General features: G+C 40.8%; 1 protein-coding gene and 1 long non-coding RNA gene across 7 annotated transcripts in view; one reads left to right on the top strand and one right to left on the bottom strand.

Annotated features, from left to right (window-relative positions):
- The window catches only part of LOC138738448 (collagen alpha-1(VIII) chain-like), a 176890-nt gene that overhangs the window by 107816 nt on the left and 54523 nt on the right, over nucleotides 1-14551 (top strand). The gene's annotated exons all lie outside the window — the stretch shown is intronic.
- LOC138738453 (uncharacterized) overlaps nucleotides 8819-14551 on the bottom strand; it is a 45656-nt gene continuing 39923 nt past the window's right edge. Inside the window, exons 4-5 of one of the 2 annotated variants that reach the window (XR_011341553.1) lie at nucleotides 12391-12470; nucleotides 8819-10638 (exon numbers count right to left, since the gene is read on the bottom strand). This is a non-coding gene — a long non-coding RNA (uncharacterized lncRNA). The remainder of the gene's footprint in view (nucleotides 10639-12390; nucleotides 12471-14551) is intronic. The other variant, XR_011341554.1, reaches the window with a different exon arrangement.

Here is a 14551-nt window from a genome sequence, read left to right as displayed (position 1 = left end):
GGTGCTAAACAGCAGGAACCATATTTAATGGACCGAGCAAAGCCACCCCACAATGAGCAACCTTATCAAAGCTCTGTATTACCGCCTCATCTAGTCATGGGTGGTGGCTGGCGACTTGTCACTTGATGGGATGCAGAATATTTCTATCCTTGGCAATGTGTTGAAGCCCAGGACTAGGCTGACAAAGAAAAGGAGCTAACATTTTAATCGTGTTCCAAACATTTTTTTAAAAAGCTGCATGCAGGAGCAGGAGTGGCTTTCTGAACTCTTAAGCTTGTTCAGCCATTTAACTAGACGTGGCTGATCTGACTCCAACCTATGCTCCATTCATCTAGGGAAATGCTGGGCTCCCTTTCTTTTATTAAGAACCTATCTATTTCTGCTTTGAAATATTTAGAGGCTCACTGGACTTTGAGAGTTCCAAATACTTACAACAAGCTGAGGGGATTCCATCTCCATTTCTAAATTTGTCGATTCAAGCAAACGTCCCATCCATGTCCCTCAGGATCTTGTAACTTCAAACAAGTCATCTCTGACTCTTCTAAACTCCAATGGATAGAAACCTAGCCAATCTAACCTTTCCACATGGGATAACCCATACTTTGGAGTCATAGAGCTGTATACCGTGGAGGCAAGGCCTTCCCTCCAACTTATCTATTCCACCTCAAGAAGGCAGCCAACATTGTAAAATGAGCCCTATCACCCGGGGTCAGAACCTGTTTTCACTGCTGTCTTTGGGTAGAAATCCAGCACCTCTAGGCTGACATAGTTTCTTGCTGTAGGTATCAGGCCCTTGAACCTCCCCTTGTTGCACTAAACGTAGACTGCACTGGCACAATTGCAAAGTCTTTTTTTGCATTTTGATAACGGAATATTTATTACCTATATATTTTGAATTTATTGTCTCCTTTAATTCAATTGTTTGTTTTAATTCAACAGTTGTTTTTTAAGTATCTGTTTGGTTTTTAATGCATACAGTATGTGCGTTGTATAATGTGCAAGACAGCCTTTATCATTCTCACTGCTCCTTCAGAGAGGACGTTATAGTAGCCTGAATTCTAGCATCTCTATGTTCAAGAACAGTCTTTATCCAACAGTTATCAGGCTTTTGAAAATCCCTGTGGTGCCCGAACCTGGGACCACTGAAAGATATGTCTGCGCTACTGAAACGGCACTCCTTCTTATAGTTGTGAATAGTTATCCTTTGATATTTATCTTCTCTTTTTCTGTCTTGGAATATTGTTGGTAATTTCATTTTCACTAATGCAGTTGGTGTATTGTGCTTGGCTGTAGCAAAAAGGAATTTTGGTCAATCTGTGCCTTGCATTTGTGAATGTGACAATAACCTCTCGTCAGTAAAAGACTGCAGTGAATTGGAAGTTAGCATTGGGCATGATGACTCACTCTTGCTAAGAGGTCCCCATTAAATCAATTCCCCAAATCTTTGGAGTGATTAGTGCCACGCCTTTATAGTGTTAGCAATCAGGACTGGGGTTCGAATCCCGTGCTGCCTATAAGGAGTTTGTACATTCTCCCTGTGTCTGCGTGGGTTTCCTCCCACCATTCAAAATGTACCAGGAGTGGTAGATAAATTGGGCAGTATGGACTCATGGGCCAAAATGGCCTGTTACCGTGCTGTATGTTTACATTTAAAAAAAAATCTTAATCAGATATGGCCCTTTTAGATTGATCTGCAAATTCCTTAAATGATCTCAAACTGGATAATTTTGCATGAAGTTATGATGGAATAAAGAAAATGTGCATGAATGTTTGTGTGTGTATTCTTTCTGCTGCATCTATTTCTCCATGTAAGCAATTCTGCACATTTGAAGGTTTTTAGAACAGGCTAAAAAAAATCAAAACAAAGTAGGGGTGATGTTTGCACTTTAAACTCAAAGGCTTGCAAAATTCCAGACTATTAACGTGTAAAAACGAATATTAAAATTCCAGCAGTCATGTGTGATTGGCTCTATCAATAACCACAGAGTCTTAGGCTGCAGGAACAATAGGCTTTAATGCACACAAGACTTTGGCTGGCCCGAATCCAGGAACAGGACTGCTGGAAACGGGGAGGTAACGCGACCTTTATGGCCAGGGCTAAAGGGGAGACTTGAGGGATGTCATTAGCGGGCGGGCCAGCCTCATATATACAGTAACTGGCAGGGGCTATACAATGGAGGAAAACGTATCAGTACAGTGTGACAGTTTAGTCTCTGTTAATTTCCAGTATAAAATTCACAATGTGCTTTTTCATACAATGGCAGCAACGTCTCGGAGTTATTCTGACTGTTGTTTCCTTTTGGATACAGTGCCCCTCAATCTCTCACTGCATTTGTCCTCTGCGATTGAGGAAAGCGGGGTGCAACTGCATCTTGAACTGAAGCAGCACCAGTGACTGGATGCCGACATAATCCAGGCCGCAAGTGGCATGGGGAGCAAATGCTTGGTGGTTCTTGCTTGAGGGAGAGATAAGGCAAAGTTACAGCAGAAGAGCTACAGAATTTCCTTTTCATACCCAAGTAAGCATTTCCGGAGAAACATTCCTCTCTGCTTACTAAGGAACTGGTAAAATACAAAAAAAACCTAGCTGGGCCTCTTCTGGCACTTGCTGTGGATCCCAGGTTTGGCAGGGGTGGGGGGTGGGGGGTGGGGGAGGCACAATTCTCTTGCCCAGGCCTCTGGTTAACAAGAGATCGAACTCCACTAATGACATCATTAGGGGGATTTTCCTTGCCATTGACATCTTATAATAGGAGTTAGAAGGGGTTGGGGGGAGTTCACATTAGTTACATGGTGTTTCCATTACTGGCCTGTGCACAATTCCTGCTTGACTTGGGAAAGTACTGAGTGCAATATTAAGGGATTAAAGAACGATAAAAGGAGAACTTGAGAGCTCAAATGCAAAAGCAATTTGTAGGAGAAATTAGGCTAATTAAATTGTTTATCTCACATTTACTTAGAACCAATCAAGTAGTTTATTAGAAAACAACTTCCATTAAGTAACAGATCAATTTCTGACAGGATTACATTCTCTAAAATGGTGGCCCCCCATTTGTAATCTGGCAGCAACAAGTAAAGGACACAAAGAAGGACTTGCAGAATTTAGTATTTTAGCCAGAATTAATAAAACTAAAATATTTTTATGTTGATTTTTCAACATGATACCACTATTTTCAATGTGAATCTGCAGCAAAACAAGGTTTATAAATATAAATTTAAAATAATTGTGATTGAAGTGGATGACAGTACAGTGGAGGGAAAAGTTTACTTTGCAACCACGTTCAAACATTCAATCAGGCTTTGTGGTGTGAGTGGGAAACTACTTTTAAAAATTATTTGTTTACCAGCATTCAGTAAATAAGAATGAAGCTTTTGTTTCCCATCGTGGACTGTACTTTTTTAGATATAAGCTATGCTTCAACCAGACAAAACCATGAGGAGCAACTTGTTATTGAAAGTTAATTTTCCTGCATTCGCACTCGGATGTCTTCCCTGCCGATCTTGGTGTAGTCAGTGATGAACATGGTGAAAGGTTTCACCAGGACATTGTGACCATGGAAAAGTGATATTGGGGCAACTGGAATCCATCAATACTGGCCGACTACTGTTGGACACTGATACGAGAGGCATCGGATGTTGAATATAAGCGGAAATCAGCGACAAAACATTTTTAGGCCCGTTGAACTAACGCAATGTGTTAGGATCATTATATGATTAAAACATGCTAAATTCAATAAAAGTTAATTGAATGTTTCTCCAACTTCCTATGTGACACAGCAAATCTGAAATTATCTTTGCTTTCAGCTTGATGCTGTCTATCAATTTTTATTCAGGAAATAAACCTATTGGTGGGGGTGGGGCTGATGGGGTGGGGGGAGGAAGGATTTGTTATCCAGTGTAATTCGTGCCTCTGTAAAGGAGATGCTGAGATGACCTCTTGGATGAAAGAATGGTGAAGCTGTTCACATTTTCAATTGTCTCTGTTGTGGTGGAGATAATGCAATTGATGGATAATTTTGTGCAGTTTTATTGCTGATGCATCTTGGATTTTGCACCATGACTAACGGTGAGTTGATCTGCCTTTGTCCTCATTGATGAGTAGATCAGATAGCCAGTGCTGGCAATGTGTTTGTGCATTAAAGGTGGACGTTGAAGTTGGTGATTGTCCCACTAGTCTAGAAACTGTTATAGCGGCGTCTTACCAAATGAGCTGGCATTCAGATTGGGGGAACAGCAGTAAATTACACATTTACTGTATGTTATACCAAATGAATATGCCTTTAAAAGTTTATTAATTCCCATTCAAATGTGTGAATGTTTAACCTGCGTCATAATTGTGCCAAAACATGCATGTTGGCCCTGAAAACGATTTTACAAATGTGGTGTAGAGGTTAAAACCTTGAGTTTATGATTTGTTTTATGACTATCCCTTTAAGGATAAATTGTTTTTTTGTACAGTTACCATAGTTATGATGACATCCTATGTTGTAATATCCGAGCGGTCCAGGAGCTCGTTCTCATTCTTGGAATAACCAGGTAATCAGGTGATCGTTTGCAGGTGAAATTGAGCCAGCTGCAAAGTTTGGAGTGCCTGATGTTTCCATTCATAATGTTGTGTGGTGGTTCCATTGTGAGGCCATAAATCGACCTAGGATCACATTGTGCTAGTAAGTTGCTTCTTTTACCCTTAGAATACATTAACGATTTGCTCTGGGCAGCTTCAGAACTGACCGCAGATTGTTCAAACAGCTCCAATGTCCACAGAGTTATTTTAAAAGTAGGTGGATACTTTATTACCTGCTCTTTCCAGATGTGCTTCAGATAAATTACTGCTGGCAGTGTTCCAAAACTTGGGTGTCATTATGGGTACAGTTGATAATTCAGCGTAGGTCTGAGATCTCCAGGTAGAAGAGAAGGTCAGCCTTTCAACAAAGATGGCCCTCAGCAACACGACTGCTACATGGGCCTCTGATAAACAAGGTGGATGTGGTGTAATCACATGTGTTGACCAGAAACCTGGCATTCATCATGAGGAAATTCTTATCATCCACAATAAGTTTATATTGTGGAAGTGGACACCTTTCCTGTTGGTGGAAAGGTCAGGTTTTGAGCCGTGATATTGGGACAGATGATGTCAATATTGCTGACGAAAGGAATTGTTCGAGATGCCAGCCTGCTCTTCACTGAAATCAAAGTAGGTGAAGTTTTTTTTTATTTTCTTTTACGGAGACTGTGTGATCCCTCTGATGCTGGAGGTGAGAAGCAAATTCAGAGAGACGACAGAGTTCTGCCACAGGCACTTGAAGCAATCACGTTACAAAGAAGTTGTAAATGAGTATGACCTTAAACTCCATGGAAAGAGTATGGCTAAGTGTGGACACTCTCTCATTGGTAGGCTCGTGAAGGGTCAGTAAATGCACAGACTTCGGGGAGGTCCTGCCAGGACTTGTTTTGGTATTTGTTTCTGTTTGTAAATTAAATGAACTCCACTTTAAATTGGATTTTCCAATTCAGATAAAATATGAATTTTTTAATAGCCAATTGCATGATAGTAAAATGCATTAAACTCTTCCACGTTTTAACATATTAAAAATGGGTGCAATTTAATTTCTCCTCAAAAGTTATTTCAAATATAGCCACATTGTTTTGGCTTGCTAATAACTATAGGTTCCAGTATAAAATCCCACGGACCATCTGTGGCCAAGCAGAAGTGCAATCTGCATCCAGTGCCAAATGTAATAGCAGCCCTTCCACTGGTGGGGACCTGGAGAGAGCAGGGAGCAGAAACACACCGCTCTCCCGTGGGGTCCTACTGCCCAGTCCAACTGCCACCAGGCTATAAATGGCCTGTTAAACAAGCCAATGGTGTGTTAATTAAAATCCTGTGACTACTGGGTCTGAGCCCAAGATGGCAGTGCCTGTTGTGACAGATTATGTTATATTTTATATAGATATGTTTTAAAGGAGACAAATTGTGGTGTTTTTTTTAGTGTAGGTCTAAAATGCAAGAGCTTGGCTCAAGCCAGACAGTCCAGGCTCTGGGTGCCTTTGCAAAAACTTTGAAGAATGCCTATAGGGACTTCACAAGTAGATGTTAATTGGACATGTTGTGGAGTAATGGATTATTGTTTTGGAAAGCACAGTTCAGAAGATTAGCTCTGGTGCCGCAGTTGGTCTGAATGCATTTTGCTGTTCTAGAAAGGTCATGTGGTTTTGCAAGCAGAGAGGGTTAAACAAGCCTTTCTGTGAGAGGGAGAGAGAAAGAATTCGGTTCTACAGTTCAGCAGTAGCAGCTGGGACTGGAACAGAACAAGCTGGCAAGCATGTGGAAAAACACCATTTTGAAGGCGGGTTCTAAGTTCTTAGTTCAGCCTGGTCAAAGCCCTTGTGGTCCATACAAGAGGAGAGGACTGCATGCCTAATGTTTCACTTGAAATAAGGGAAACAAAAAGGAACTCTGTGGTGACCTGAAAGAAAGAGGTTATCATCTGGAAAACCCTGAGGGGGCAAGTTTATTCGGCAAGACACTGAAGTGCCTGATCAGAAGGAATCAGTTGTGGGTGTCTAACGAGCAACAAAAAAAATCTCTGAAAACCAACAAGAACCTTCCTGAGCGGTAACCATTTACCTTTTCAAGCCTGGTAAACTTTATAAATGTTAAATTCTGTGTACATAGGAACAGGAGTAGGCCAAAAATGGCCCATCGAGCCTGCTCCACCATTCAATACAATCATGGCTGATCTAATTTATGACCTAACTCCACCTACCTGTCTTCTCCCCATATCCCCTAATTCCTCTATCATGTAAAAATTTATCTAACCGAATTTTAAATATGTTTAATGAAGCAGCCTCAACCACTTCCCTGGTTAGAGAATTCCAAACATTCACTATTCTCAGGGAAAAACTATTTTTCCTAATCTCTGTCCTAAATCTACTCCCCCGAATCTTGAGACTGTGTCCTCTCATTTTAGTTTCCCCGCGCAGCACAAAAAACTTTCCTACATCTATCCTATCCATACCCTTCATAATCCTATATGTTTCTATAAGATCTCCTCTCATTCTTCTGAACTTGAGCGAATACAATCCTAGACGATTTAATCTTTCCTCATAAGTCAACCCCTTCATCCCAGGGATCAACCTAGTAAACCTCCTCTGGACCGTCTCCAAAGCCAGTATATCCTTCCTTAAATATGGAGACCAGAACTGGACACAGTACTCCAGGTGTGGTCTCACCAGTACCTTATACAGTTGCAACATTACCTCCCTACTCCTGAATTCAATTCCTCTAGCGATGAAGGCCAACATTCCATTTGCCTTCTTAATAACCTGCTGTACCTGCAACCTAACTTTTTGCGATTCATGCACAAGCACTTCCAAGTCCCTCTGCACAACAGCATGCTGTAGTTTTTCACCCTTTAAATAATATTCAGCTCTTTTATTTTTCTTGCAAAAGTGGATAACCTCACACTTACTAACATTGTACTCCATCTGCCAGACCTTTGCCCATTCATCCAGCTTAACTATATCCCTCTGCAGACTCTCCACATCCTCATTACAATTTGCTCTTCCACTCAATTTGGTGTCATCCGCAAACTTGGTACATCACATTTTGTCCCCTCCTCTAAGTCATCAATGTAAATGATGACCCTAACCCCTCTCTGGTTTGAAACACAGTAGAAGAATTGCCTGCAACCAGTGAACTTGGAGGAGTGAGAAACTTTTCTGAACTTACACACGCACACACATTACATAAACGTGCGCTTAGAATTAGAACGGGGTTGTTAGGTTCAATTAAGTTGATAGAAATAAGTTAAAGTTTGATCCTGTTTTCAGGTTTAAAGATAATTAAAAGCAACTTTTGTTTAAGTAACCATTTGTCTTGGTGAATTTCTATTGCTGCTGGATTTTGGGGTCCTCTGGGCTCAAAACAGTGTTCAGCAGTGGCGTCAAATCATCAAATAATAATCACAAGGAGACCAAAGTTGAGGTGAGAGTGATAAAATGTGCATAAACCATTCTCTGTTCAATTGAATATTCTCTATAAAGCTGAGGTTCATCCATAAAGCACTGAAAGTAAATGAAGAGCCAGTAGATGTTGTCTGATAATAATTCACAGACCGTTTTAATAGTCATGAAATTGTTCGCCTTTGAAGCAAATATTGAATTTGGCAACATTTCACTTCATTACTTCTTCTTCTTCTTTGGCTTGGCTTCGCGGACGAAGATTTATGGAGGGGGTAAAAAGTCCACGTCAGCTGCAGGCTCGTTTGTGGCTGACAAGTCCGATGCGGGACAGGCAGACACGGTTCATTACAATCATTACTCAATCATTCATTTTAATTCATGCAAGACGATTCCTGCAATCACTAAACAAAAGTTTAGTGCACCAAACTGCACCATTCCATTTAAAAGAAAGGAAAGAATAAAACAAAATCACCCTGATCCAGACAAACCCCCTCCCCCCACCCCGAGCCTATCTCTAAGGCACCTCAGGGAATTTGCGGGTTTTAATTCGGTTCTCATAGTCTTGCAATCAAACCATGTTCCATTTTGGATGTCTCCCTTCCAAAAGCGCGTGGCAAATTATATCACTGACTATCAACAACTGCTCAAGGAGGCATTACGATTCATATTGAGCATTTTGTTTTTACATGTTTTATTTTTGAAATTGGGAACAGGAGCAAAGATGTCTACAGTTTTTTGATTTTTATTTAAAAAAAAAACCCACCAACCATTGTCCAGATTGGGGAACATTTGCACCCCCCCACCCACCCCGCCAAGCCATCAGGCTCTTGAATTCCCAGAATGTGTATGGATAGTATACCGTGGACAATATTTTAGTGTGTTTAACTTCTAACTTGTATTTATGAAAATATGCTCCATGTTCCTGGAGAAATGTTATCTCGTCTTTACCGTGTGAGAATGTTATGAATGATAAATCAAGGTGACTTGAGGTAAGAGGAGGGGATTGCTGGTGTCAAGAAATAAACTAAGAAAGTGCAGGAGTGTTAAAGCACATTGTTGGAGAAATGCAGCAGGTCAAACAGCGTACTTTATATAGCAAGTCCTCACTTGCTATGTTCTTGGAAAGTGCTATTTCAAGTGAAATGAAGTTAAACAAAACCAAACCAAAAAAAAAGTGAGACATGGCATTTTGTTTTATTTTCCTCATTAACGTTATAAAATGATGTTAAACAAAACAATGTTATTCAAGGACTTGCTGCATAGCAAGGATCAAGATACACAGCCAACATTTCGGGCTTGAGGCCTTTCATCAATGACAGGATGTGCCCATTTATTTTAAAACAAAAAGTGGGAGTTTGGACCAGTAAGAGGAAGTTATTGAGAAGATTTATTCAATGTGGATAGCAAAACAAGAAGTTAAAATCGATGGTCACCTGCTGCAGGAAGCGTTTACAAATTGGATCGTAACACCAGTTTAAGGTGCCAATTTGGCAGGTTTTCTACCCATGTAAAACTGATCTATATTCACTTTATGGACACGTGCTGATTATCTCGGTGATCGAACCTGAGCTGCTCACTCTCCACACTCGAACCTCCCGCCAACGTGTTATTGATGGCGTGTGCACGCACTGACACCATCTTCCAGCCGGGCAGCCATTCTATCAATTACAAATTGAGCAGCAGTAGCTACACGGTGCATTTACACGGGTCGGCGATCCACCTCCGAGGTGGTTTGCCAACACTTGCAGTTTTAAAAACAAAACCTTCTGCCAAACTGGCCGGTTAACCTCTTGTTACAATCCAATTTGTAAACCCTAAATGCGTGCGTGCGTCATCAGTGACGCTGGTGGGAGGTTTGAGTGCGGAGAGTGAGCAGCTCAGGTTAGATTGCTGACTCTACTGCTTTTCTTTCTCTGACTCTAAGAGGAGCTTCCGGAAGTTTCTGCCGATGATGGATCTGTCTCCCTTACGGAAAAGGAAAGCAATTTCTGTCTAATATTGGACTGTCTTTATTACACTGTTTGGCAATAAATTGAATCTTGAATCTTGCTGTCAATGTGGAATCTACCTCAATATTTCACTTTCACGCTCTGGCGAACATTCTTATTTTTCCCCATGAGATTTTACTAATTAGAAAATAATTTTTTTTGTATATGGTATTGTATCTTACATGTCAATATTTTTGACAGCCTGCAAAGAAGTGGGAAACCCGGTGGCCAATTTTCTCAAGCAAGTTCTCAAAAACAGTCGTCAAAATCAGGATTTACTGTGATGAACAAGTCATGAAGTTTGGTGTTTTGCATCACAGGGCAAACATTCATATTATAACCATCTTACAACATCACTATACATATTTTAAAAAATAAAACAATACTAGTGCACGAAAAGTAAGGCAGTGTCTTTGGTTCATTGATCATTCAGGAATCTGATGGCAGAGGGGAAGAAGCTATCCTTGTGCCGCTGAGTGCTCGTCTTTAGGCTTCTGTACCATTTTCCCTAATGGTAGCAGAGTGAAGAGTGCCTGGCCTGGGTGGTGGGAGTCTTTGAGACCGCCTCCTGTAGATGTCCTCGATGGAGTGAAGTCTGGTTCCTGTGATGTCGCAGGCAGAGTTAACAACCCTCTGGAGTTTATTCTTGTCCTGAGGGTTGGCATTCAGTGAAAAGCGACATCTTCTGGAAAAGAGAAGTATAAAATAGACTTCCTAATTATTGTAATATACAAAGAGCTTTAGAAGTTCAGCAGATATGGCAGCATCGATAGGAAGTAACATCAACTTCCTATGGATGCTGGATGACCTGCTGAGTTTCTCCAGAATGTTTGTGTATTTCATTCAGCCCCCAGTATCTGCAGATTCTCTTCTTTAACTTCACCTAATTATTGCTTGTGATTTACATCTCTATAAAGTGTTTTTGGCATTGACATTTATTTTAAGTGCCAAATAAATGTTACAGGTGCCTAACCTTTTATCTGGGATTGTGGGGACCGGATACCTGCCATTGTTCAGAATCTGCCAGATTTCTGAATCATTTTAACTTTGGTCCCTTTTAAGCCCACCCGCCAGAGTTGTGCTGCTGTCTCTCCGCCACCTCACCTGCCCGAGTTGCGCTGCTATGTCTCTCCTTCTCCCACCCACCCGGCTGAGTCATGCTGCTGTCTCTCTTCCCTACTGCTGTACCAGCACCAAGGGAACGGCTCCCTTCTCGGTTCTCCTGCGCTGGTATAGTGGTTTCAGTGACATGGGGAATTGTGGGTAGCGAAGACAGCCATTGAGCTGCTGCTGGACCAACTGAAAGCAGCACTGGACGGCCATCAGTATATGGCGATTCGGAGGCGCTTGTAAAGTAGTGGAATAACACGGAGATATTCCAAAATGAGTGAGGGTCATTACAAAATAATGATACCACTAATTAGTGACACGGAATATGATGGGATACATGGGAGTTGAGCGAGGGTCATGTTTGGTGCCAAACTCCATCTTTGATGAACAGGTGTCATCTACTGAAAAAAGTGCTGGTTTTTGGAATTCCGGATAAAAGAACTGACATTACCTAAAATATTTGGTAGTGTATGAAAGTCCATGGGTAAACCACAATGCAATTTTAAAATTAAGAACATTGACATTGCCAGAGAAGTTTGTCTGGTGTATACCGCCACATTCTTTTAGTCTGAAGTGGAGAACAGTTGTTCCAATCACACCACATCAAGCACCGAAAAGATCCAACAAAAGAAGGTCCTCTCTTGTAACAGAGTGCAATATTTCCAAAAGGGTAGGAAAACAAAGCATTCAAAGGAAAATTCCACACTTCAATGGGTTACAGTCTTCCTTGCCTTCATCTGCAATATGAGATGCTTTTGATTACTGAAAGCCAGACAGATAAGTGCACTGTTCTGTGAACTACTTAGTGTACAAAGAAGGCTGTACACTTTGGGATCTTTATAATTACTGTAAATATGTGTGTATAATGCAGAAAGAAAATTGTACCAAAATTCGAGCTCAAAGTAGGGGGTCGCATTATACACACATTTACGGCAGCTTGAATCGGGCAGGTGAGGGGGAAGAGAGACAATAGCATGAATCGGGTGAGCGTGGGGAGGGGGTCGTATTATACACAGGGGTAAAATTTTTCTCCCTTTTCCCCCTCAAAAATGGGGGGGGGGGTCACATTTACACTCTAAATGCATTATACACGCATATTTATGGTATATTTAGTTTCCTGTCCTTGCTGCCGCACAACTTTATTCAGCTGTAAAATGCTCTGGCAGTGAGGCAAATGTCAGGGTTTAACTGAAGGCAGGCAACTAAACACATTCCTCTTTGTGCTGATGGCAGCAAATTAAAATTTGCAATAAAGTTTTCAACTTTAACAGAACATTTTTTTTGTTAAAAATCACAAGACGAGAACACTAGAGTCTTGTGCCTGCACCTTGTGTTTAGTTGTAGAGTTTGACAGGCACAGGGTGTCGGATCATTGGCTTCCATAATTGTTAACAGCTGGATGCTCTCCTGAAGAGGGAAAGGGCAAATGAGACAGTCAGTTCAGTTCAGGACACACTCACACACCTCTTGGTATCTGGCAGCAACAAATTCAACCCAGAAAATTCAGTTGTTTTTTTTTCTTTCCACTTACTGTGGAGCTGGTGTCGTTGAAACTTGGGTATATCTTAATTTTCCTTTCCCCCCCCCACCCCCGGTCCTCCCACCACATTTTGACAACATTTAACAGAACAATTTATTTGATGGGGAAATAAAATCATCAATTGACTATCAATTGAAAGATTGTTGAAAAATCTTAATCATTCTCTTTTCATGAGGAACCAGAAATGAAAATATCTCGAGTAACTTCTAAAGATTTTGGCCTGTTTATCCGGCCACTCTTCATTAGTTCTCCATATGAAATAAGTTGGTATTGACCAGATTTTGATTGATTATGTATATTTTTGGCTGAAACACCATGAAAGCGAAACATTGTAATAATGCAGAGAAGTGTTCTATGTGGTAGCCTTTCTGTGTCCTGGGTTTTTTTTTGTTTCCTTCATTTTCAGTGAAGTCGGGGAACTTTATTGCAATTCCAAAATTTCCAGTTATGCATGAAGATTCAATGGAGCATTACAGCTTACTGAGTGAAATAAATTCTCCCCATCATCTATCTTTTTCCTAATGAGGTAAAATAATGACCCCTAGTTATTGACACAATCACCAAAAAAAAACATTTTTTTACATCTACTTTGTAAAAACTTTTCCACATCTTGAAAATCTTCATTAGTGCAACTCAACCTTCACAACTCCAAGTAAACAACCCTAACCATTTTAAAGTTACCTTTGAAATGAAGTCCCTTCAGACTTCATAACATTTTTTTAGGGTATTTGACAAACCTTTTCATCTTTTTTTGAAAGTATGATGTCAAGATTATTCCAACTGAAGTCTTATAAAATCTTAACTAATCTTTCTGTTTTGATATTCTGTGCCCAAGGGTATGCACAATGAACTAGAAAGTCTTTTGCTTCATTTTGCTAATTGGTCCTGAAACCTTTAATTTGTGAATATCAATATCTTTCTACTCATTTATGCTTTTCAAAATGATCAGAATTTATTGTCATGTTGAGAAATGTGGTGTTTTCTGGCAACATTACAGTGCAAATATTGCTCTAAAATTACATTAAAAATAAATAAGTTAGTGTACAAAAAGAGAAGACGTGGTTCATTTGTCTATTCAGAAATCTGATTGGCAGAAGCCGTCTTTGTGCCACTGGGTGTTCGTCCTTGGGCTCCTGTACCTCCTTCCTGACGGTAGCAGTGTGAAGAGGGCATGGCATGGCCTGGGTTGTGGGGGTCCTTGAGGATAGAAGCTGCTTTCTTAAGACGCCACCTGATGGTGCTGGCCAAGTTTATAACTTGGCAGAGGATTTTATTTCCCCTGTCCTTTGCATTGGCACCTCTCTACCAGATGGTGATGCAACCAGTCAGAAGGCTCTCCATAGTACACCTGTTGAGTCTTCGGTGACAAATCTTTTCAAGCTCCTCATGAAGCATAGCTGCTGGCAAACCTTCTCCATAATTGCATTGACATGGAGGCCCCAGGATAGATCCTCAGAGATGTTGGCACCTCTGTCAACTGTCATCCCACTGAGTCTTCCAAAAGGGTTTCTGTTTTCCATATTTGAATGCCATTGCCAAGTTCTTTGATCATTCTGAAGTCCAGAAGAAGACTCTGTCCATTGCCAAATTTTGTATCACCAGCAAACTTTATAATGTTGCTCCCTTTACCCCAAACTGAATGATTAATTTTAAGTCGGGTTTATTGTTATCTGATTGTACAAGTACAACCCGACGAAACAGCGCTATCTGGTCCTCGGTGCAAAAACGTCCAGACACTCAACCAGACATAGCACACATACATATACAGGACAAGTATAATATCCATAAACATAAATAAATAAATATTGCTTCATGAATAGGAGAGTCTCGGAGGGTTAGTGTGAGCGGTTCCTTTGGTCGTTCAGCATTCTCATTGCTCGTGGGAAGAAGCTGTTCCTCAGCCTGGAGGTGCTGGCTCTGATCCTCCTGTATCTCTTCCCTGATGGGA

This window comes from Narcine bancroftii, chromosome 7 (genome assembly GCF_036971445.1).
Source record: "Narcine bancroftii isolate sNarBan1 chromosome 7, sNarBan1.hap1, whole genome shotgun sequence".
In the NCBI taxonomy this organism is placed as follows: domain Eukaryota; kingdom Metazoa; phylum Chordata; class Chondrichthyes; order Torpediniformes; family Narcinidae; genus Narcine; species Narcine bancroftii.
This window is presented reverse-complemented; position numbering and strand designations above follow the sequence as displayed.